Source organism: Ranitomeya variabilis, chromosome 6 (genome assembly GCF_051348905.1).
Source record: "Ranitomeya variabilis isolate aRanVar5 chromosome 6, aRanVar5.hap1, whole genome shotgun sequence".
In the NCBI taxonomy this organism is placed as follows: Eukaryota; Metazoa; Chordata; class Amphibia; order Anura; family Dendrobatidae; genus Ranitomeya; species Ranitomeya variabilis.
This window is the reverse complement of record NC_135237.1, coordinates 542,151,443-542,178,171: the sequence shown is the minus strand read 5'-3', so window position 1 is coordinate 542,178,171 and position 26,729 is coordinate 542,151,443.

Below are 26,729 nucleotides of genomic sequence, written 5' to 3'. Positions count from 1 at the left end.
GACCAGCAAGTGGCCTTCGCAAACGTTTTCCAGTGTATTTTCGCGATAATTTCTTTCTGCCGTTTCATTAGAGTGCCCTAGATACCTGGCAAATAAATGTTTTTCTGTGTCCTTCAGCCTCGAGATGGTCCAGGATTCAATCACCTTCCTAATCATTTTACTGGTGACAAGGGGAAGCTCAAACTTCTCATGGAAACGCATAATGTCATTGGAGACATTATAGATGGCTTTTCCTGTGGAGGATACAAAGAAGGTATTTGGCGTGTGTGGTTTGACTAGATGGGGTCTCACTTTCTCTAAATACGCTTTGAACCATTCCTCTTCAGTTGGAGTAAGCGCAAAGCAGGCCACTTGTTGTTCTGAGGTTTTGTGCTCCTTCACCCCGACGACTATGAAGTCTTGCCCCTTCCATGTGTGAGGCTTCCTCCTCTCCCATTCTGAAACTATGAGATTTTTTACTACACCCGGCTGTTGTGCGTGCTTTAATACCAGTAGGCCCTCCAGGTAGTATACATGCACTTGATGATCCTCTCTGTACCTCTATTCTTTCTTAAATTATTAACTGTTCTAACCCCATGCCACCACCACCCCCCATGCCACCGCCACCCCCCATGCCACCGCCACCCCCCATGCCACCGCCACCACCTCCCATGCCACCGCCACCTCCAGCAACGAAGCCAATTATTTCACACACAGTATACCACTATGTGGAGTTACACATCTGGAGGTTTCTGATGGAAATACGAGCTCCAAAGGAACCCATGTGTGTCAAGACATGTGTATCTGCATTCTTCAACAAAGTCACTTGCCTCAATGTCTGTTTTGTAAACCTCTCCCAGTTTTTCAGCTTGTTCCCTTATAGCAGAAGCTTCTAGTTTGGTTAAATTTGATAGAAAAAATTGTGAAGCACTTACTCCGTCTGCGTGCCGGATGTTGGTATATAGTGACTCCACATCACATGTTACGAGTTGTGTATCAGATTCTATATGGAGTCCGTCTACCTTTTTAAGAAAATCACTGGTGTCTTTCACAAAGGACGTTAGTTCACATCCGAGAAGTTTAAGTTCCGAGTCGATAAATTTGTTGACATTCTCCAGATAATTATTACACCCTGATATTATGGGCCGTCCAGGAGGTGTTGTTGAATTCCTATGTAGTTTTGGCAAGAGATACATGGTCGGAATTGTTGGTTTATTAATCTGCAAGGCCGTAAACAATTCTTTAGAAATAATCTCTTTCTCTCTAACCAGTTGTAAAATAGCCAAAAGATCGGATTGGAACTTAATTAACGGACTGAAAGTTAATTTTTTGTAACAATTATCTTTTAGATGGTGAAAAGCCTCTGCTTCGTACATTGTTTTTGGCCATACAACTATCTTCCCACCTTTATCGGCTGGCTTAAATATCACATCTTGTAAGCCCTGTAGTCTTTTGAGAGCTAATTTTTCCTCCCTGTTCAAATTGTTAAAATTAGGATATTTAGGGATTTTTTTCAAAATCCTTACTCACCATTTTGACAAAAATGTCAATTACTGGGCAAGTGTACAAAGGGGACATTTTCGTGATTTAGGTTGGATTGCCTTTGGGATCTTACCTCCTTGGATGGTGTTATGTTTTCTTGCCAACTCCTCCAAAATAGCTAATGCCTCCTGTTCTGTCTCTGTGGGGAATAATTTCAAGGTATTTTCATTATGAAAAAAAGTTTGAATAATAATTTCCTGGCAAAAAGGTGCAGATCTTTAATAGCAATTAATTTATCAAAGATAACTGTAGGACAAAACATAAGGCTTTTATTTAATACAGTAAGTTCAATTGTACCAAGAAAATGTGAATGTGTCCGGTCATAAAAAAGGAAAATGGGTGGATGTGGAATTTGTAGATGACCAGCTGGTACTGATGAGTGTCACTATAATATATAGTGCCGGTAGGTGAGAGGCCGGGCCGGGAGGGAGATGGGATGCTGGGTATGAAGACATGCCACCAACCAGTGCACTGCAGGATCATGGCCACCCAATACAAAATCTCCAGCAAGGCTCCCTACTATCACAGGTTTTAACTGTTATTGGTCTTCTCAAACACCGGAGACCAGAACTGTGCATAGTATTCTAAGTGTGGTCGCACTAGTGACTTGTATAGAGGTAAGATTATGTTCTCCTCATGAGCATCTATGCCTCTTTTAATGCTTCCCATTATTATATTTGCCTTTGTAGCAGCTGCCTGACACTGGCCACTAAATGTGAGTTTGTCATCCACCCATACACCCAGGTCTTTTTCATTGACGGTTTTGCCCAGAGTTTTAGAATTAAGCACATATATTACTTCTACCCAAGTGCATGACCTTACATTTATCCCCATTAAAGCTCATTTGCCATTTATCAGCCCAAGCTTCTAGTTTACATAAATCATCCTGTAATATAAAATTGTCCTCCCCTGTATTGATTTCCCTGCAGAGTTCAGTGTCATCTGCAAATATTGAAATTCTGCTCTGAATGCCCCCTGCAAGGTCATTAATAAATATGTTAAAAAGAAGAGGGCCCAATACTGACCCCTGTTGTACCCCACTGCTACCCGCGACCCAGTCTGAGTGTGCTCCATTAATAACCACCCTTTGTTTCCTATCCCTGAGCCAGCTCTCAACCCACTTACACATATTTTCCCCTATCCCCATTATTCTCATTTTATGTATCAACCTTTTGTGTGGCACCGTATCAAAAGCTTTTGAAAAGTCCATATACACTACATCTACTGGGTTCCCTTGGTTCAGTCCGGAACTTACCTCTTCATAGAAGCTGATCAAATTAGTCTGACATGAACGATCCCTAGTAAACCCGTGCTGATACTGGGTCATGAGGTTATTCCTCTTCAGATACTCCAGTATAGCATCCCTTAGAATGCCCTCCAGGATTTTACCCACAGTAGAGGTTAAGCTTACTGGCCTATAATTACCGAGTTCAGTTTTTGTCACCTTTTTGAATATTGGCACCACATTTGATATACGCCAGTCCTGTGGTACAGACCCTGTTATTATGGACTCTTTAAAGATTAAAAATAATGGTCTATCAATGACTGTACTTAATTCCTGCAGTACTCGAGGGTGTATCCGATCCGGGCACGGAGATTTGTCAATTTTAATGATTTTTAGACGCCGCCGTACTTCCTACTGGGTTAAGCAGGTGACATTTAATGGGGAATTTTTATTATCACTGATCATATTGTCTGCCATGGGATTTTCTTGTGTAAATACTGATGAAAAAAAGTCATTTAGCATATTGGCTTTTTCCTCATCCTCGTCCACCATTTCACCCAGACTATTTTTAAGGGGGCAAACACTTTCATTTTTTAGTTTCTTACTATTTATGTAGTTAAAGAATATTTTGGGATTATTTTTACTCTCTCTGGCAATGAGTCTCTCTGTCTCAATTTTTGCTGCCTTGATTTGCTTTTTACAGAATTGATTTAATTTTCTGTATTTATTTAATGCCTCATCACTACCTACTTCCTTTAATTCTCTAAATGCTTTCTTTTTGTCACTTATTGCGCCCCTTACAGCTCTATTTAGCCATATTGGTTTCCTCCTATTTCTAGTATGTTTATTCCCATACGGGTATATACTTTGCACAGGTCCTATCCAGGATGCTAATAAACGTCTCCCATTTTTTTGTGTATTTTTATGTCTCAGGATATCGTCCCAGTTAATTGCACCAAGATCCTCTCTCATCCGTTGGAAATTTGCCCTCCTGAAGTTTAATGTCCTTGTCACCCCTCTACTACACATCTTATTAAAGGATACATGAAAACTTATTATTTTGTGATCACTATTGCCCAAGTGACCCCCAACCCTTAAAATTTGATATGGAGTCTGGCCTGTTTGTTAATATTAGGTCTAGCAGTGCCCCCCTTCTTGTTGGGTCCTGAACCAGTTGTGAAAGGTAATTGTCTCTCATAGTTGTCAAAAACTGATTTCCTTTGCTGGAACTGCAGGTTTCTGTTCCCCAATCTATTTCAGGGTACTTGAAGTCCCCCATAATAATGACTTCTCCTTGAGTCACACCATCTATTTGCTTTACGAGGATATTCTCCATTGCTTCCAGTATTTTTGGAGATTTATAACAAACCCTTATCAGTAATTTATTATTTTTCCCCCTCCACTTATCTCCACCCACAGGGACTCTACAGTTATATTTAATTCACCTATATTATCACGCCGGATGGGTTTTAAGGACGATTTTACATACAGACACACCCCTCCCCCTCGCTGATCTGTACGGTCATTTCTGAAAAGGCTATAGCCCTGCAAGTTAACAGCCCAGTTATGGCTCTCATCCAGCCAGGTTTCAGATATCCCCACCATGTCATAATTATGCTCCAACAACATTAATTCTAATTAGTCCATTTTGTTGGCGAGGCTTCTGGCATTATTATTATTATTATTATTATTTATTGTTATAGCGCCATTTATTCCATGGCGCTTTACATGTGAGGAGGGGTATACATAATAAAAACAAGTACAATAATCTTAAATAATACAAGTCATAACTGGTACAGGAGGAGAGAGGACCCTGCCCGCGAAGGCTCACAATCTACAAGGGACGGGGGAGAATACAGTATGTGAGGATAGAGCTGGTTATGCAGCTGTTTGGTCGATCGGTGGTTACTGCAGGTTGTAGGCTTGTCGGAAGAGGTGGGTCTTCAGGTTCTTTTAGAAATCCTTTTAGGATTCTTTTAGAAATCCTCTAAACGCTTGAGCAGGACCACTGGATTCATCCTCCGACGAGAGGTGCTGGGTTCTTCAGTGCTTGAGGAGCTCCTTTCTGGCGACTCAGCCGCCCTTGACCCATGTGGAGAATCTAAACCTGCCCTTGAGGAGCTTCTTTTCGGGGACTCGGCTGCCCTTGACCGCGTTTCCATGGCATGTGGAGAGCCTAAACCTGCCTGTCTAATCACAGGTTCCCTTGTACTCTCTTCTGCAGCCCTTGATGTGCTGGCTCCAGCTTCCTGCATTTCTTCCTCCCAGGATCTTAGGACCAGCAAGTGGCCTTCGCAAACGTTTTCCAGTGTATTTTCGCGATAATTTCTTTCTGCCGTTTCATTAGAGTGCCCTAGATACCTGGCAAATAAATGTTTTTCTGTGTCCTTCAGCCTCGAGATGGTCCAGGATTCAATCACCTTCCTAATCATTTTACTGGTGACAAGGGGAAGCTCAAACTTCTCATGGAAACGCATAATGTCATTGGAGACATTATAGATGGCTTTTCCTGTGGAGGATACAAAGAAGGTATTTGGCGTGTGTGGTTTGACTAGATGGGGTCTCGCTTTCTCTAAATACGCTTTGAACCATTCCTCTTCAGTTGGAGTAAGCGCAAAGCAGGCCACTTGTTGTTCTGAGGTTTTGTGCTCCTTCACCCCGACGACTATGAAGTCTTGCCCCTTCCATGTGTGAAGCTTCCTCCTCTCCCATTCTGAAACTGTGAGATTTTTTACTACACCCGGCTGTTGTGCGTGCTTTAATACCAGTAGGCCCTCCAGGTAGTATACATGCACTTGATGATCCTCTCTGTACCTCTATTCTTTCTTAAATTATTAACTGTTCTAACCCCATGCCACCACCACCCCCCATGCCACCGCCACCCCCCATGCCACTGCCACCACCTCCCATGCCACCGCCACCTCCAGCAACGAAGCCAATTATTTCACACACAGTATACCACTATGTGGAGTTACACATCTGGAGGTTTCTGATGGAAATACGAGCTCCAAAGGAACCCATGTGTGTCAAGACATGTGTATCTGCATTCTTCAACAAAGTCACTTGCCTCAATGTCTGTTTTGTAAACCTCTCCCAGTTTTTCAGCTTGTTCCCTTATAGCAGAAGCTTCTAGTTTGGTTAAATTTGATAGAAAAAATTGTGAAGCACTTACTCCGTCTGCGTGCCGGATGTTGGTATATAGTGACTCCACATCACATGTTACGAGTTGTGTATCAGATTCTATATGGAGTCCGTCTACCTTTTTAAGAAAATCACTGGTGTCTTTCACAAAGGACGTTAGTTCACATCCGAGAAGTTTAAGTTCCGAGTCGATAAATTTGTTGACATTCTCCAGATAATTATTACACCCTGATATTATGGGCCGTCCAGGAGGTGTTGTTGAATTCCTATGTAGTTTTGGCAAGAGATACATGGTCGGAATTGTTGGTTTATTAATCTGCAAGGCCGTAAACAATTCTTTAGAAATAATCTCTTTCTCTCTAACCAGTTGTAAAATAGCCAAAAGATCGGATTGGAACTTAATTAACGGACTGAAAGTTAATTTTTTGTAACAATTATCTTTTAGATGGTGAAAAGCCTCTGCTTCGTACATTGTTTTTGGCCATACAACTATCTTCCCACCTTTATCGGCTGGCTTAAATATCACATCTTGTAAGCCCTGTAGTCTTTTGAGAGCTAATTTTTCCTCCCTGTTCAAATTGTTAAAATTAGGATATTTAGGGATTTTTTTCAAAATCCTTACTCACCATTTTGACAAAAATGTCAATTACTGGGCAAGTGTACAAAGGGGACATTTTCGTGATTTAGGTTGGATTGCCTTTGGGATCTTACCTCCTTGGATGGTGTTATGTTTTCTTGCCAACTCCTCCAAAATAGCTAATGCCTCCTGTTCTGTCTCTGTGGGGAATAATTTCAAGGTATTTTCATTATGAAAAAAAGTTTGAATAATAATTTCCTGGCAAAAAGGTGCAGATCTTTAATAGCAATTAATTTATCAAAGATAACTGTAGGACAAAACATAAGGCTTTTATTTAATACAGTAAGTTCAATTGTACCAAGAAAATGTGAATGTGTCCGGTCATAAAAAAGGAAAATGGGTGGATGTGGAATTTGTAGATGACCAGCTGGTACTGATGAGTGTCACTATAATATATAGTGCCGGTAGGTGAGAGGCCGGGCCGGGAGGGAGATGGGATGCTGGGTATGAAGACATGCCACCAACCAGTGCACTGCAGGATCATGGCCACCCAATACAAAATCTCCAGCAAGGCTCCCTACTATCACAGGTTTTAACTGTTATTGGTCTTCTCAAACACCGGAGACCAGAACTGTGCATAGTATTCTAAGTGTGGTCGCACTAGTGACTTGTATAGAGGTAAGATTATGTTCTCCTCATGAGCATCTATGCCTCTTTTAATGCCTCCCATTATTATATTTGCCTTTGTAGCAGCTGCCTGACACTGGCCACTAAATGTGAGTTTGTCATCCACCCATACACCCAGGTCTTTTTCATTGACGGTTTTGCCCAGAGTTTTAGAATTAAGCACATATATTACTTCTACCCAAGTGCATGACCTTACATTTATCCCCATTAAAGCTCATTTGCCATTTATCAGCCCAAGCTTCTAGTTTACATAAATCATCCTGTAATATAAAATTGTCCTCCCCTGTATTGATTTCCCTGCAGAGTTCAGTGTCATCTGCAAATATTGAAATTCTGCTCTGAATGCCCCCTGCAAGGTCATTAATAAATATGTTAAAAAGAAGAGGGCCCAATACTGACCCCTGTTGTACCCCACTGCTACCCGCGACCCAGTCTGAGTGTGCTCCATTAATAACCACCCTTTGTTTCCTATCCCTGAGCCAGCTCTCAACCCACTTACACATATTTTCCCCTATCCCCATTATTCTCATTTTATGTATCAACCTTTTGTGTGGCACCGTATCAAAAGCTTTTGAAAAGTCCATATACACTACATCTACTGGGTTCCCTTGGTTCAGTCCGGAACTTACCTCTTCATAGAAGCTGATCAAATTAGTCTGACATGAACGATCCCTAGTAAACCCGTGCTGATACTGGGTCATGAGGTTATTCCTCTTCAGATACTCCAGTATAGCATCCCTTAGAATGCCCTCCAGGATTTTACCCACAGTAGAGGTTAAGCTTACTGGCCTATAATTACCGAGTTCAGTTTTTGTCACCTTTTTGAATATTGGCACCACATTTGATATACGCCAGTCCTGTGGTACAGACCCTGTTATTATGGACTCTTTAAAGATTAAAAATAATGGTCTATCAATGACTGTACTTAATTCCTGCAGTACTCGAGGGTGTATCCGATCCGGGCACGGAGATTTGTCAATTTTAATGATTTTTAGACGCCGCCGTACTTCCTACTGGGTTAAGCAGGTGACATTTAATGGGGAATTTTTATTATCACTGATCATATTGTCTGCCATGGGATTTTCTTGTGTAAATACTGATGAAAAAAAGTCATTTAGCATATTGGCTTTTTCCTCATCCTCGTCCACCATTTCACCCAGACTATTTTTAAGGGGGCAAACACTTTCATTTTTTAGTTTCTTACTATTTATGTAGTTAAAGAATATTTTGGGATTATTTTTACTCTCTCTGGCAATGAGTCTCTCTGTCTCAATTTTTGCTGCCTTGATTTGCTTTTTACAGAATTGATTTAATTTTCTGTATTTATTTAATGCCTCATCACTACCTACTTCCTTTAATTCTCTAAATGCTTTCTTTTTGTCACTTATTGCGCCCCTTACAGCTCTATTTAGCCATATTGGTTTCCTCCTATTTCTAGTATGTTTATTCCCATACGGGTATATACTTTGCACAGGTCCTATCCAGGATGCTAATAAACGTCTCCCATTTTTTTGTGTATTTTTATGTCTCAGGATATCGTCCCAGTTAATTGCACCAAGATCCTCTCTCATCCGTTGGAAATTTGCCCTCCTGAAGTTTAATGTCCTTGTCACCCCTCTACTACACATCTTATTAAAGGATACATGAAAACTTATTATTTTGTGATCACTATTGCCCAAGTGACCCCCAACCCTTAAAATTTGATATGGAGTCTGGCCTGTTTGTTAATATTAGGTCTAGCAGTGCCCCCCTTCTTGTTGGGTCCTGAACCAGTTGTGAAAGGTAATTGTCTCTCATAGTTGTCAAAAACTGATTTCCTTTGCTGGAACTGCAGGTTTCTGTTCCCCAATCTATTTCAGGGTACTTGAAGTCCCCCATAATAATGACTTCTCCTTGAGTCACACCATCTATTTGCTTTACGAGGATATTCTCCATTGCTTCCAGTATTTTTGGAGATTTATAACAAACCCTTATCAGTAATTTATTATTTTTCCCCCTCCACTTATCTCCACCCACAGGGACTCTACAGTTATATTTAATTCACCTATATTATCACGCCGGATGGGTTTTAAGGACGATTTTACATACAGACACACCCCTCCCCCTCGCTGATCTGTACGGTCATTTCTGAAAAGGCTATAGCCCTGCAAGTTAACAGCCCAGTTATGGCTCTCATCCAGCCAGGTTTCAGATATCCCCACCATGTCATAATTATGCTCCAACAACATTAATTCTAATTAGTCCATTTTGTTGGCGAGGCTTCTGGCATTATTATTATTATTATTATTATTTATTGTTATAGCGCCATTTATTCCATGGCGCTTTACATGTGAGGAGGGGTATACATAATAAAAACAAGTACAATAATCTTAAATAATACAAGTCATAACTGGTACAGGAGGAGAGAGGACCCTGCCCGCGAAGGCTCACAATCTACAAGGGACGGGGGAGAATACAGTATGTGAGGATAGAGCTGGTTATGCAGCTGTTTGGTCGATCGGTGGTTACTGCAGGTTGTAGGCTTGTCGGAAGAGGTGGGTCTTCAGGTTCTTTTAGAAATCCTTTTAGGATTCTTTTAGAAATCCTCTAAACGCTTGAGCAGGACCACTGGATTCATCCTCCGACGAGAGGTGCTGGGTTCTTCAGTGCTTGAGGAGCTCCTTTCTGGCGACTCAGCCGCCCTTGACCCATGTGGAGAATCTAAACCTGCCCTTGAGGAGCTTCTTTTCGGGGACTCGGCTGCCCTTGACCGCGTTTCCATGGCATGTGGAGAGCCTAAACCTGCCTGTCTAATCACAGGTTCCCTTGTACTCTCTTCTGCAGCCCTTGATGTGCTGGCTCCAGCTTCCTGCATTTCTTCCTCCCAGGATCTTAGGACCAGCAAGTGGCCTTCGCAAACGTTTTCCAGTGTATTTTCGCGATAATTTCTTTCTGCCGTTTCATTAGAGTGCCCTAGATACCTGGCAAATAAATGTTTTTCTGTGTCCTTCAGCCTCGAGATGGTCCAGGATTCAATCACCTTCCTAATCATTTTACTGGTGACAAGGGGAAGCTCAAACTTCTCATGGAAACGCATAATGTCATTGGAGACATTATAGATGGCTTTTCCTGTGGAGGATACAAAGAAGGTATTTGGCGTGTGTGGTTTGACTAGATGGGGTCTCGCTTTCTCTAAATACGCTTTGAACCATTCCTCTTCAGTTGGAGTAAGCGCAAAGCAGGCCACTTGTTGTTCTGAGGTTTTGTGCTCCTTCACCCCGACGACTATGAAGTCTTGCCCCTTCCATGTGTGAAGCTTCCTCCTCTCCCATTCTGAAACTGTGAGATTTTTTACTACACCCGGCTGTTGTGCGTGCTTTAATACCAGTAGGCCCTCCAGGTAGTATACATGCACTTGATGATCCTCTCTGTACCTCTATTCTTTCTTAAATTATTAACTGTTCTAACCCCATGCCACCACCACCCCCCATGCCACCGCCACCCCCCATGCCACTGCCACCACCTCCCATGCCACCGCCACCTCCAGCAACGAAGCCAATTATTTCACACACAGTATACCACTATGTGGAGTTACACATCTGGAGGTTTCTGATGGAAATACGAGCTCCAAAGGAACCCATGTGTGTCAAGACATGTGTATCTGCATTCTTCAACAAAGTCACTTGCCTCAATGTCTGTTTTGTAAACCTCTCCCAGTTTTTCAGCTTGTTCCCTTATAGCAGAAGCTTCTAGTTTGGTTAAATTTGATAGAAAAAATTGTGAAGCACTTACTCCGTCTGCGTGCCGGATGTTGGTATATAGTGACTCCACATCACATGTTACGAGTTGTGTATCAGATTCTATATGGAGTCCGTCTACCTTTTTAAGAAAATCACTGGTGTCTTTCACAAAGGACGTTAGTTCACATCCGAGAAGTTTAAGTTCCGAGTCGATAAATTTGTTGACATTCTCCAGATAATTATTACACCCTGATATTATGGGCCGTCCAGGAGGTGTTGTTGAATTCCTATGTAGTTTTGGCAAGAGATACATGGTCGGAATTGTTGGTTTATTAATCTGCAAGGCCGTAAACAATTCTTTAGAAATAATCTCTTTCTCTCTAACCAGTTGTAAAATAGCCAAAAGATCGGATTGGAACTTAATTAACGGACTGAAAGTTAATTTTTTGTAACAATTATCTTTTAGATGGTGAAAAGCCTCTGCTTCGTACATTGTTTTTGGCCATACAACTATCTTCCCACCTTTATCGGCTGGCTTAAATATCACATCTTGTAAGCCCTGTAGTCTTTTGAGAGCTAATTTTTCCTCCCTGTTCAAATTGTTAAAATTAGGATATTTAGGGATTTTTTTCAAAATCCTTACTCACCATTTTGACAAAAATGTCAATTACTGGGCAAGTGTACAAAGGGGACATTTTCGTGATTTAGGTTGGATTGCCTTTGGGATCTTACCTCCTTGGATGGTGTTATGTTTTCTTGCCAACTCCTCCAAAATAGCTAATGCCTCCTGTTCTGTCTCTGTGGGGAATAATTTCAAGGTATTTTCATTATGAAAAAAAGTTTGAATAATAATTTCCTGGCAAAAAGGTGCAGATCTTTAATAGCAATTAATTTATCAAAGATAACTGTAGGACAAAACATAAGGCTTTTATTTAATACAGTAAGTTCAATTGTACCAAGAAAATGTGAATGTGTCCGGTCATAAAAAAGGAAAATGGGTGGATGTGGAATTTGTAGATGACCAGCTGGTACTGATGAGTGTCACTATAATATATAGTGCCGGTAGGTGAGAGGCCGGGCCGGGAGGGAGATGGGATGCTGGGTATGAAGACATGCCACCAACCAGTGCACTGCAGGATCATGGCCACCCAATACAAAATCTCCAGCAAGGCTCCCTACTATCACAGGTTTTAACTGTTATTGGTCTTCTCAAACACCGGAGACCAGAACTGTGCATAGTATTCTAAGTGTGGTCGCACTAGTGACTTGTATAGAGGTAAGATTATGTTCTCCTCATGAGCATCTATGCCTCTTTTAATGCCTCCCATTATTATATTTGCCTTTGTAGCAGCTGCCTGACACTGGCCACTAAATGTGAGTTTGTCATCCACCCATACACCCAGGTCTTTTTCATTGACGGTTTTGCCCAGAGTTTTAGAATTAAGCACATATATTACTTCTACCCAAGTGCATGACCTTACATTTATCCCCATTAAAGCTCATTTGCCATTTATCAGCCCAAGCTTCTAGTTTACATAAATCATCCTGTAATATAAAATTGTCCTCCCCTGTATTGATTTCCCTGCAGAGTTCAGTGTCATCTGCAAATATTGAAATTCTGCTCTGAATGCCCCCTGCAAGGTCATTAATAAATATGTTAAAAAGAAGAGGGCCCAATACTGACCCCTGTTGTACCCCACTGCTACCCGCGACCCAGTCTGAGTGTGCTCCATTAATAACCACCCTTTGTTTCCTATCCCTGAGCCAGCTCTCAACCCACTTACACATATTTTCCCCTATCCCCATTATTCTCATTTTATGTATCAACCTTTTGTGTGGCACCGTATCAAAAGCTTTTGAAAAGTCCATATACACTACATCTACTGGGTTCCCTTGGTTCAGTCCGGAACTTACCTCTTCATAGAAGCTGATCAAATTAGTCTGACATGAACGATCCCTAGTAAACCCGTGCTGATACTGGGTCATGAGGTTATTCCTCTTCAGATACTCCAGTATAGCATCCCTTAGAATGCCCTCCAGGATTTTACCCACAGTAGAGGTTAAGCTTACTGGCCTATAATTACCGAGTTCAGTTTTTGTCACCTTTTTGAATATTGGCACCACATTTGATATACGCCAGTCCTGTGGTACAGACCCTGTTATTATGGACTCTTTAAAGATTAAAAATAATGGTCTATCAATGACTGTACTTAATTCCTGCAGTACTCGAGGGTGTATCCGATCCGGGCACGGAGATTTGTCAATTTTAATGATTTTTAGACGCCGCCGTACTTCCTACTGGGTTAAGCAGGTGACATTTAATGGGGAATTTTTATTATCACTGATCATATTGTCTGCCATGGGATTTTCTTGTGTAAATACTGATGAAAAAAAGTCATTTAGCATATTGGCTTTTTCCTCATCCTCGTCCACCATTTCACCCAGACTATTTTTAAGGGGGCAAACACTTTCATTTTTTAGTTTCTTACTATTTATGTAGTTAAAGAATATTTTGGGATTATTTTTACTCTCTCTGGCAATGAGTCTCTCTGTCTCAATTTTTGCTGCCTTGATTTGCTTTTTACAGAATTGATTTAATTTTCTGTATTTATTTAATGCCTCATCACTACCTACTTCCTTTAATTCTCTAAATGCTTTCTTTTTGTCACTTATTGCGCCCCTTACAGCTCTATTTAGCCATATTGGTTTCCTCCTATTTCTAGTATGTTTATTCCCATACGGGTATATACTTTGCACAGGTCCTATCCAGGATGCTAATAAACGTCTCCCATTTTTTTGTGTATTTTTATGTCTCAGGATATCGTCCCAGTTAATTGCACCAAGATCCTCTCTCATCCGTTGGAAATTTGCCCTCCTGAAGTTTAATGTCCTTGTCACCCCTCTACTACACATCTTATTAAAGGATACATAAAAACTTATTATTTTGTGATCACTATTGCCCAAGTGACCCCCAACCCTTAAAATTTGATATGGAGTCTGGCCTGTTTGTTAATATTAGGTCTAGCAGTGCCCCCCTTCTTGTTGGGTCCTGAACCAGTTGTGAAAGGTAATTGTCTCTCATAGTTGTCAAAAACTGATTTCCTTTGCTGGAACTGCAGGTTTCTGTTCCCCAGTCTATTTCAGGGTAGTTGAAGTCCCCCATAATAATGACTTCTCCTTGAGTCGCACCTTCATCTATTTGCTTTACGAGGATATTCTCCATTGCTTCCAGTATTTTTGGAGATTTATAACAAACCCTTATCAGTAATTTATTATTTTTCCCCCTCCACTTATCTCCACCCACAGGGACTCTACAGTTATATTTAATTCACCTATATTATCACGCCGGATGGGTTTTAAGGACGATTTTACATACAGACACACCCCTCCCCCTCGCTGATCTGTACGGTCATTTCTGAAAAGGCTATAGCCCTGCAAGTTAACAGCCCAGTTATGGCTCTCATCCAGCCAGGTTTCAGATATCCCCACCATGTCATAATTATGCTCCAACAACATTAATTCTAATTAGTCCATTTTGTTGGCGAGGCTTCTGGCATTATTATTATTATTATTATTTATTGTTATAGCGCCATTTATTCCATGGCGCTTTACATGTGAGGAGGGGTATACATAATAAAAACAAGTACAATAATCTTAAATAATACAAGTCATAACTGGTACAGGAGGAGAGAGGACCCTGCCCGCGAAGGCTCACAATCTACAAGGGATGGGTGAGAATACAGTATGTGAGGATAGAGCTGGTTATGCAGCTGTTTGGTCGATCGGTGGTTACTGCAGGTTGTAGGCTTGTCGGAAGAGGTGGGTCTTCAGGTTCTTTTAGAAATCCTTTTAGGATTCTTTTAGAAATCCTCTAAACGCTTGAGCAGGACCACTGGATTCATCCTCCGACGAGAGGTGCTGGGTTCTTCAGTGCTTGAGGAGCTCCTTTCTGGCGACTCAGCCGCCCTTGACCCATGTGGAGAATCTAAACCTGCCCTTGAGGAGCTTCTTTTCGGGGACTCGGCTGCCCTTGACCGCGTTTCCATGGCATGTGGAGAGCCTAAACCTGCCTGTCTAATCACAGGTTCCCTTGTACTCTCTTCTGCAGCCCTTGATGTGCTGGCTCCAGCTTCCTGCATTTCTTCCTCCCAGGATCTTAGGACCAGCAAGTGGCCTTCGCAAACGTTTTCCAGTGTATTTTCGCGATAATTTCTTTCTGCCATTTCATTAGAGTGCCCTAGATACCTGGCAAATAAATGTTTTTCTGTGTCCTTCAGCCTCGAGATGGTCCAGGATTCAATCACCTTCCTAATCATTTTACTGGTGACAAGGGGAAGCTCAAACTTCTCATGGAAACGCATAATGTCATTGGAGACATTATAGATGGCTTTTCCTGTGGAGGATACAAAGAAGGTATTTGGCGTGTGTGGTTTGACTAGATGGGGTCTCACTTTCTCTAAATACGCTTTGAACCATTCCTCTTCAGTTGGAGTAAGCGCAAAGCAGGCCACTTGTTGTGCTGAGGTTTTGTGCTCCTTCACCCCGACGACTATGAAGTCTTGCCCCTTCCATGTGTGAGGCTTCCTCCTCTCCCATTCTGAAACTGTGAGATTTTTTACTACACCCGGCTGTTGTGCGTGCTTTAATACCAGTAGGCCCTCCAGGTAGTATACATGCACTTGATGATCCTCTCTGTACCTCTATTCTTTCTTAAATTATTAACTGTTCTAACCCCATGCCACCACCACCCCCCATGCCACCGCCACCCCCCATGCCACTGCCACCCCCCATGCCACCGCCACCCCCCATGCCACCGCCACCTCCCATGCCACCGCCACCTCCCATGCCACCGCCACCTCCAGCAACGAAGCCAATTATTTCACACACAGTATACCACTATGTGGAGTTACACATCTGGAGGTTTCTGATGGAAATACGAGCTCCAAAGGAACCCATGTGTGTCAGACATGTGTATCTGCATTCTTCAACAAAGTCACTTGCCTCAATGTCTGTTTTGTAAACCTCTCCCAGTTTTTCAGCTTGTTCCCTTATAGCAGAAGCTTCTAGTTTGGTTAAATTTGATAGAAAAAATTGTGAAGCACTTACTCCGTCTGCGTGCCGGATGTTGGTATATAGTGACTCCACATCACATGTTACGAGTTGTGTATCAGATTCTATATGGAGTCCGTCTACCTTTTTAAGAAAATCACTGGTGTCTTTCACAAAGGACGTTAGTTCACATCCGAGAAGTTTAAGTTCCGAGTCGATAAATTTGTTGGCATTCTCCAGATAATTATTACACCCTGATATTATGGGCCGTCCAGGAGGTGTTGTTGAATTCCTATGTAGTTTTGGCAAGAGATACATGGTCGGAATTGTTGGTTTATTAATCTGCAAGGCCGTAAACAATTCTTTAGAAATAATCTCTTTCTCTCTAACCAGTTGTAAAATAGCCAAAAGATCGGATTGGAACTTAATTAACGGACTGAAAGTTAATTTTTTGTAACAATTATCTTTTAGATGGTGAAAAGCCTCTGCTTCGTACATTGTTTTTGGCCATACAACTATCTTCCCACCTTTATCGGCTGGCTTAAATATCACATCTTGTAAGCCCTGTAGTCTTTTGAGAGCTAATTTTTCCTCCCTGTTCAAATTGTTAAAATTAGGATATTTAGGGATTTTTTTCAAAATCCTTACTCACCATTTTGACAAAAATGTCAATTACTGGGCAAGTGTACAAAGGGGAAATTTTCGTGATTTAGGTTGGATTGCCTTTGGGATCTTACCTCCTTGGATGGTGTTATGTTTTCTTGCCAACTCCTCCAAAATAGCTAATGCCTCCTGTTCTGTCTCTGTGGGGAATAATTTCAAGGTATTTTCATTATGAAAAAAAGTTTGAATAATAATTTCCTGGCAAAAAGGTGCAGATCTTTAATAGCAATTAATTTATCAAAGATAACTGTAGGACAAAACATAAGGCTTTTATTTAATACAGTAAGTTCAATTGTACCAAGAAAATGTGAATGTGTCCGGTCATAAAAAAGGAAAATGGGTGGATGTGGAATTTGTAGATGACCAGCTGGTACTGATGAGTGTCACTATAATATATAGTGCCGGTAGGTGAGAGGCCGGGCCGGGAGGGAGATGGGATGCTGGGTATGAAGACATGCCACCAACCAGTGCACTGCAGGATCATGGCCACCCAATACAAAATCTCCAGCAAGGCTCCCTACTATCACAGGTTTTAACTGTTATTGGTCTTCTCAAACACCGGAGACCAGAACTGTGCATAGTATTCTAAGTGTGGTCGCACTAGTGACTTGTATAGAGGTAAGATTATGTTCTCCTCATGAGCATCTATGCCTCTTTTAATGCCTCCCATTATTATATTTGCCTTTGTAGCAGCTGCCTGACACTGGCCACTAAATGTGAGTTTGTCATCCACCCATACACCCAGGTCTTTTTCATTGACGGTTTTGCCCAGAGTTTTAGAATTAAGCACATATATTACTTCTACCCAAGTGCATGACCTTACATTTATCCCCATTAAAGCTCATTTGCCATTTATCAGCCCAAGCTTCTAGTTTACATAAATCATCCTGTAATATAAAATTGTCCTCCCCTGTATTGATTTCCCTGCAGAGTTCAGTGTCATCTGCAAATAATGAAATTCTGCTCTGAATGCCCCCTGCAAGGTCATTAATAAATATGTTAAAAAGAAGAGGGCCCAATACTGACCCCTGTTGTACCCCACTGCTACCCGCGACCCAGTCTGAGTGTGCTCCATTAATAACCACCCTTTGTTTCCTATCCCTGAGCCAGCTCTCAACCCACTTACACATATTTTCCCCTATCCCCATTATTCTCATTTTATGTATCAACCTTTTGTGTGGCACCGTATCAAAAGCTTTTGAAAAGTCCACATACACTACATCTACTGGGTTCCCTTGGTTCAGTCCGGAACTTACCTCTTCATAGAAGCTGATCAAATTAGTCTGACATGAACGATCCCTAGTAAACCCGTGCTGATACTGGGTCATGAGGTTATTCCTCTTCAGATACTCCAGTATAGCATCCCTTAGAATGCCCTCCAGGATTTTACCCACAGTAGAGGTTAAGCTTACTGGCCTATAATTACCGAGTTCAGTTTTTGTCACCTTTTTGAATATTGGCACCACATTTGATATACGCCAGTCCTGTGGTACAGACCCTGTTATTATGGACTCTTTAAAGATTAAAAATAATGGTCTATCAATGACTGTACTTAATTCCTGCAGTACTCGAGGGTGTATCCGATCCGGGCACGGAGATTTGTCAATTTTAATGATTTTTAGACGCCGCCGTACTTCCTACTGGGTTAAGCAGGTGACATTTAATGGGGAATTTTTATTATCACTGATCATATTGTCTGCCATGGGATTTTCTTGTGTAAATACTGATGAAAAAAAGTCATTTAGCATATTGGCTTTTTCCTCATCCTCGTCCACCATTTCACCCAGACTATTTTTAAGGGGGCAAACACTTTCATTTTTTAGTTTCTTACTATTTATGTAGTTAAAGAATATTTTGGGATTATTTTTACTCTCTCTGGCAATGAGTCTCTCTGTCTCAATTTTTGCTGCCTTGATTTGCTTTTTACAGAATTGATTTAATTTTCTGTATTTATTTAATGCCTCATCACTACCTACTTCCTTTAATTCTCTAAATGCTTTCTTTTTGTCACTTATTGCGCCCCTTACAGCTCTATTTAGCCATATTGGTTTCCTCCTATTTCTAGTATGTTTATTCCCATACGGGTATATACTTTGCACAGGTCCTATCCAGGATGCTAATAAACGTCTCCCATTTTTTTGTGTATTTTTATGTCTCAGGATATCGTCCCAGTTAATTGCACCAAGATCCTCTCTCATCCGTTGGAAATTTGCCCTCCTGAAGTTTAATGTCCTTGTCACCCCTCTACTACACATCTTATTAAAGGATACATAAAAACTTATTATTTTGTGATCACTATTGCCCAAGTGACCCCCAACCCTTAAAATTTGATATGGAGTCTGGCCTGTTTGTTAATATTAGGTCTAGCAGTGCCCCCCTTCTTGTTGGGTCCTGAACCAGTTGTGAAAGGTAATTGTCTCTCATAGTTGTCAAAAACTGATTTCCTTTGCTGGAACTGCAGGTTTCTGTTCCCCAATCTATTTCAGGGTAGTTGAAGTCCCCCATAATAATGACTTCTCCTTGAGTCGCACCTTCATCTATTTGCTTTACGAGGATATTCTCCATTGCTTCCAGTATTTTTGGAGATTTATAACAAACCCTTATCAGTAATTTATTATTTTTCCCCCTCCACTTATCTCCACCCACAGGGACTCTACAGTTATATTTAATTCACCTATATTATCACGCCGGATGGGTTTTAAGGACGATTTTACATACAGACACACCCCTCCCCCTCGCTGATCTGTACGGTCATTTCTGAAAAGGCTATAGCCCTGCAAGTTAACAGCCCAGTTATGGCTCTCATCCAGCCAGGTTTCAGATATCCCCACCATGTCATAATTATGCTCCAACAACATTAATTCTAATTAGTCCATTTTGTTGGCGAGGCTTCTGGCATTATTATTATTATTATTATTTATTGTTATAGCGCCATTTATTCCATGGCGCTTTACATGTGAGGAGGGGTATACATAATAAAAACAAGTACAATAATCTTAAATAATACAAGTCATAACTGGTACAGGAGGAGAGAGGACCCTGCCCGCGAAGGCTCACAATCTACAAGGGATGGGTGAGAATACAGTATGTGAGGATAGAGCTGGTTATGCAGCTGTTTGGTCGATCGGTGGTTACTGCAGGTTGTAGGCTTGTCGGAAGAGGTGGGTCTTCAGGTTCTTTTAGAAATCCTTTTAGGATTCTTTTAGAAATCCTCTAAACGCTTGAGCAGGACCACTGGATTCATCCTCCGACGAGAGGTGCTGGGTTCTTCAGTGCTTGAGGAGCTCCTTTCTGGCGACTCAGCCGCCCTTGACCCATGTGGAGAATCTAAACCTGCCCTTGAGGAGCTTCTTTTCGGGGACTCGGCTGCCCTTGACCGCGTTTCCATGGCATGTGGAGAGCCTAAACCTGCCTGTCTAATCACAGGTTCCCTTGTACTCTCTTCTGCAGCCCTTGATGTGCTGGCTCCAGCTTCCTGCATTTCTTCCTCCCAGGATCTTAGGACCAGCAAGTGGCCTTCGCAAACGTTTTCCAGTGTATTTTCGCGATAATTTCTTTCTGCCATTTCATTAGAGTGCCCTAGATACCTGGCAAATAAATGTTTTTCTGTGTCCTTCAGCCTCGAGATGGTCCAGGATTCAATCACCTTCCTAATCATTTTACTGGTGACAAGGGGAAGCTCAAACTTCTCATGGAAACGCATAATGTCATTGGAGACATTATAGATGGCTTTTCCTGTGGAGGATACAAAGAAGGTATTTGGCGTGTGTGGTTTGACTAGATGGGGTCTCACTTTCTCTAAATACGCTTTGAACCATTCCTCTTCAGTTGGAGTAAGCGCAAAGCAGGCCACTTGTTGTGCTGAGGTTTTGTGCTCCTTCACCCCGACGACTATGAAGTCTTGCCCCTTCCATGTGTGAGGCTTCCTCCTCTCCCATTCTGAAACTGTGAGATTTTTTACTACACCCGGCTGTTGTGCGTGCTTTAATACCAGTAGGCCCTCCAGGTAGTATACATGCACTTGATGATCCTCTCTGTACCTCTATTCTTTCTTAAATTATTAACTGTTCTAACCCCATGCCACCACCACCCCCCATGCCACCGCCACCCCCCATGCCACTGCCACCCCCCATGCCACCGCCACCCCCCATGCCACCGCCACCTCCCATGCCACCGCCACCTCCCATGCCACCGCCACCTCCAGCAACGAAGCCAATTATTTCACACACAGTATACCACTATGTGGAGTTACACATCTGGAGGTTTCTGATGGAAATACGAGCTCCAAAGGAACCCATGTGTGTCAGACATGTGTATCTGCATTCTTCAACAAAGTCACTTGCCTCAATGTCTGTTTTGTAAACCTCTCCCAGTTTTTCAGCTTGTTCCCTTATAGCAGAAGCTTCTAGTTTGGTTAAATTTGATAGAAAAAATTGTGAAGCACTTACTCCGTCTGCGTGCCGGATGTTGGTATATAGTGACTCCACATCACATGTTACGAGTTGTGTATCAGATTCTATATGGAGTCCGTCTACCTTTTTAAGAAAATCACTGGTGTCTTTCACAAAGGACGTTAGTTCACATCCGAGAAGTTTAAGTTCCGAGTCGATAAATTTGTTGGCATTCTCCAGATAATTATTACACCCTGATATTATGGGCCGTCCAGGAGGTGTTGTTGAATTCCTATGTAGTTTTGGCAAGAGATACATGGTCGGAATTGTTGGTTTATTAATCTGCAAGGCCGTAAACAATTCTTTAGAAATAATCTCTTTCTCTCTAACCAGTTGTAAAATAGCCAAAAGATCGGATTGGAACTTAATTAACGGACTGAAAGTTAATTTTTTGTAACAATTATCTTTTAGATGGTGAAAAGCCTCTGCTTCGTACATTGTTTTTGGCCATACAACTATCTTCCCACCTTTATCGGCTGGCTTAAATATCACATCTTGTAAGCCCTGTAGTCTTTTGAGAGCTAATTTTTCCTCCCTGTTCAAATTGTTAAAATTAGGATATTTAGGGATTTTTTTCAAAATCCTTACTCACCATTTTGACAAAAATGTCAATTACTGGGCAAGTGTACAAAGGGGAAATTTTCGTGATTTAGGTTGGATTGCCTTTGGGATCTTACCTCCTTGGATGGTGTTATGTTTTCTTGCCAACTCCTCCAAAATAGCTAATGCCTCCTGTTCTGTCTCTGTGGGGAATAATTTCAAGGTATTTTCATTATGAAAAAAAGTTTGAATAATAATTTCCTGGCAAAAAGGTGCAGATCTTTAATAGCAATTAATTTATCAAAGATAACTGTAGGACAAAACATAAGGCTTTTATTTAATACAGTAAGTTCAATTGTACCAAGAAAATGTGAATGTGTCCGGTCATAAAAAAGGAAAATGGGTGGATGTGGAATTTGTAGATGACCAGCTGGTACTGATGAGTGTCACTATAATATATAGTGCCGGTAGGTGAGAGGCCGGGCCGGGAGGGAGATGGGATGCTGGGTATGAAGACATGCCACCAACCAGTGCACTGCAGGATCATGGCCACCCAATACAAAATCTCCAGCAAGGCTCCCTACTATCACAGGTTTTAACTGTTATTGGTCTTCTCAAACACCGGAGACCAGAACTGTGCATAGTATTCTAAGTGTGGTCGCACTAGTGACTTGTATAGAGGTAAGATTATGTTCTCCTCATGAGCATCTATGCCTCTTTTAATGCCTCCCATTATTATATTTGCCTTTGTAGCAGCTGCCTGACACTGGCCACTAAATGTGAGTTTGTCATCCACCCATACACCCAGGTCTTTTTCATTGACGGTTTTGCCCAGAGTTTTAGAATTAAGCACATATATTACTTCTACCCAAGTGCATGACCTTACATTTATCCCCATTAAAGCTCATTTGCCATTTATCAGCCCAAGCTTCTAGTTTACATAAATCATCCTGTAATATAAAATTGTCCTCCCCTGTATTGATTTCCCTGCAGAGTTCAGTGTCATCTGCAAATATTGAAATTCTGCTCTGAATGCCCCCTGCAAGGTCATTAATAAATATGTTAAAAAGAAGAGGGCCCAATACTGACCCCTGTTGTACCCCACTGCTACCCGCGACCCAGTCTGAGTGTGCTCCATTAATAACCACCCTTTGTTTCCTATCCCTGAGCCAGCTCTCAACCCACTTACACATATTTTCCCCTATCCCCATTATTCTCATTTTATGTATCAACCTTTTGTGTGGCACCGTATCAAAAGCTTTTGAAAAGTCCATATACACTACATCTACTGGGTTCCCTTGGTTCAGTCCGGAACTTACCTCTTCATAGAAGCTGATCAAATTAGTCTGACATGAACGATCCCTAGTAAACCCGTGCTGATACTGGGTCATGAGGTTATTCCTCTTCAGATACTCCAGTATAGCATCCCTTAGAATGCCCTCCAGGATTTTACCCACAGTAGAGGTTAAGCTTACTGGCCTATAATTACCGAGTTCAGTTTTTGTCACCTTTTTGAATATTGGCACCACATTTGATATACGCCAGTCCTGTGGTACAGACCCTGTTATTATGGACTCTTTAAAGATTAAAAATAATGGTCTATCAATGACTGTACTTAATTCCTGCAGTACTCGAGGGTGTATCCGATCCGGGCACGGAGATTTGTCAATTTTAATGATTTTTAGACGCCGCCGTACTTCCTACTGGGTTAAGCAGGTGACATTTAATGGGGAATTTTTATTATCACTGATCATATTGTCTGCCATGGGATTTTCTTGTGTAAATACTGATGAAAAAAAGTCATTTAGCATATTGGCTTTTTCCTCATCCTCGTCCACCATTTCACCCAGACTATTTTTAAGGGGGCAAACACTTTCATTTTTTAGTTTCTTACTATTTATGTAGTTAAAGAATATTTTGGGATTATTTTTACTCTCTCTGGCAATGAGTCTCTCTGTCTCAATTTTTGCTGCCTTGATTTGCTTTTTACAGAATTGATTTAATTTTCTGTATTTATTTAATGCCTCATCACTACCTACTTCCTTTAATTCTCTAAATGCTTTCTTTTTGTCACTTATTGCGCCCCTTACAGCTCTATTTAGCCATATTGGTTTCCTCCTATTTCTAGTATGTTTATTCCCATACGGGTATATACTTTGCACAGGTCCTATCCAGGATGCTAATAAACGTCTCCCATTTTTTTGTGTATTTTTATGTCTCAGGATATCGTCCCAGTTAATTGCACCAAGATCCTCTCTCATCCGTTGGAAATTTGCCCTCCTGAAGTTTAATGTCCTTGTCACCCCTCTACTACACATCTTATTAAAGGATACATGAAAACTTATTATTTTGTGATCACTATTGCCCAAGTGACCCCCAACCCTTAAAATTTGATATGGAGTCTGGCCTGTTTGTTAATATTAGGTCTAGCAGTGCCCCCCTTCTTGTTGGGTCCTGAACCAGTTGTGAAAGGTAATTGTCTCTCATAGTTGTCAAAAACTGATTTCCTTTGCTGGAACTGCAGGTTTCTGTTCCCCAATCTATTTCAGGGTAGTTGAAGTCCCCCATAATAATGACTTCTCCTTGAGTCGCACCTTCATCTATTTGCTTTACGAGGATATTCTCCATTGCTTCCAGTATTTTTGGAGATTTATAACAAACCCTTATCAGTAATTTATTATTTTTCCCCCTCCACTTATCTCCACCCACAGGGACTCTACAGTTATATTTAATTCACCTATATTATCACGCCGGATGGGTTTTAAGGACGATTTTACATACAGACACACCCCTCCCCCTCGCTGATCTGTACGGTCATTTCTGAAAAGGCTATAGCCCTGCAAGTTAACAGCCCAGTTATGGCTCTCATCCAGCCAGGTTTCAGATATCCCCACCATGTCATAATTATGCTCCAACAACATTAATTCTAATTAGTCCATTTTGTTGGCGAGGCTTCTGGCATTATTATTATTATTATTATTTATTGTTATAGCGCCATTTATTCCATGGCGCTTTACATGTGAGGAGGGGTATACATAATAAAAACAAGTACAATAATCTTAAATAATACAAGTCATAACTGGTACAGGAGGAGAGAGGACCCTGCCCGCGAAGGCTCACAATCTACAAGGGATGGGTGAGAATACAGTATGTGAGGATAGAGCTGGTTATGCAGCTGTTTGGTCGATCGGTGGTTACTGCAGGTTGTAGGCTTGTCGGAAGAGGTGGGTCTTCAGGTTCTTTTAGAAATCCTTTTAGGATTCTTTTAGAAATCCTCTAAACGCTTGAGCAGGACCACTGGATTCATCCTCCGACGAGAGGTGCTGGGTTCTTCAGTGCTTGAGGAGCTCCTTTCTGGCGACTCAGCCGCCCTTGACCCATGTGGAGAATCTAAACCTGCCCTTGAGGAGCTTCTTTTCGGGGACTCGGCTGCCCTTGACCGCGTTTCCATGGCATGTGGAGAGCCTAAACCTGCCTGTCTAATCACAGGTTCCCTTGTACTCTCTTCTGCAGCCCTTGATGTGCTGGCTCCAGCTTCCTGCATTTCTTCCTCCCAGGATCTTAGGACCAGCAAGTGGCCTTCGCAAACGTTTTCCAGTGTATTTTCGCGATAATTTCTTTCTGCCATTTCATTAGAGTGCCCTAGATACCTGGCAAATAAATGTTTTTCTGTGTCCTTCAGCCTCGAGATGGTCCAGGATTCAATCACCTTCCTAATCATTTTACTGGTGACAAGGGGAAGCTCAAACTTCTCATGGAAACGCATAATGTCATTGGAGACATTATAGATGGCTTTTCCTGTGGAGGATACAAAGAAGGTATTTGGCGTGTGTGGTTTGACTAGATGGGGTCTCACTTTCTCTAAATACGCTTTGAACCATTCCTCTTCAGTTGGAGTAAGCGCAAAGCAGGCCACTTGTTGTGCTGAGGTTTTGTGCTCCTTCACCCCGACGACTATGAAGTCTTGCCCCTTCCATGTGTGAGGCTTCCTCCTCTCCCATTCTGAAACTGTGAGATTTTTTACTACACCCGGCTGTTGTGCGTGCTTTAATACCAGTAGGCCCTCCAGATAGTATACATGCACTTGATGATCCTCTCTGTACCTCTATTCTTTCTTAAATTATTAACTGTTCTAACCCCATGCCACCACCACCCCCCATGCCACCGCCACCCCCCATGCCACTGCCACCCCCCATGCCACCGCCACCCCCCATGCCACCGCCACCTCCCATGCCACCGCCACCTCCCATGCCACCGCCACCTCCAGCAACGAAGCCAATTATTTCACACACAGTATACCACTATGTGGAGTTACACATCTGGAGGTTTCTGATGGAAATACGAGCTCCAAAGGAACCCATGTGTGTCAGACATGTGTATCTGCATTCTTCAACAAAGTCACTTGCCTCAATGTCTGTTTTGTAAACCTCTCCCAGTTTTTCAGCTTGTTCCCTTATAGCAGAAGCTTCTAGTTTGGTTAAATTTGATAGAAAAAATTGTGAAGCACTTACTCCGTCTGCGTGCCGGATGTTGGTATATAGTGACTCCACATCACATGTTACGAGTTGTGTATCAGATTCTATATGGAGTCCGTCTACCTTTTTAAGAAAATCACTGGTGTCTTTCACAAAGGACGTTAGTTCACATCCGAGAAGTTTAAGTTCCGAGTCGATAAATTTGTTGACATTCTCCAGATAATTATTACACCCTGATATTATGGGCCGTCCAGGAGGTGTTGTTGAATTCCTATGTAGTTTTGGCAAGAGATACATGGTCGGAATTGTTGGTTTATTAATCTGCAAGGCCGTAAACAATTCTTTAGAAATAATCTCTTTCTCTCTAACCAGTTGTAAAATAGCCAAAAGATCGGATTGGAACTTAATTAACGGACTGAAAGTTAATTTTTTGTAACAATTATCTTTTAGATGGTGAAAAGCCTCTGCTTCGTACATTGTTTTTGGCCATACAACTATCTTCCCACCTTTATCGGCTGGCTTAAATATCACATCTTGTAAGCCCTGTAGTCTTTTGAGAGCTAATTTTTCCTCCCTGTTCAAATTGTTAAAATTAGGATATTTAGGGATTTTTTTCAAAATCCTTACCATTTTGACAAAAATGTCAATTACTGGGCAAGTGTACAAAGGGGAAATTTTCGT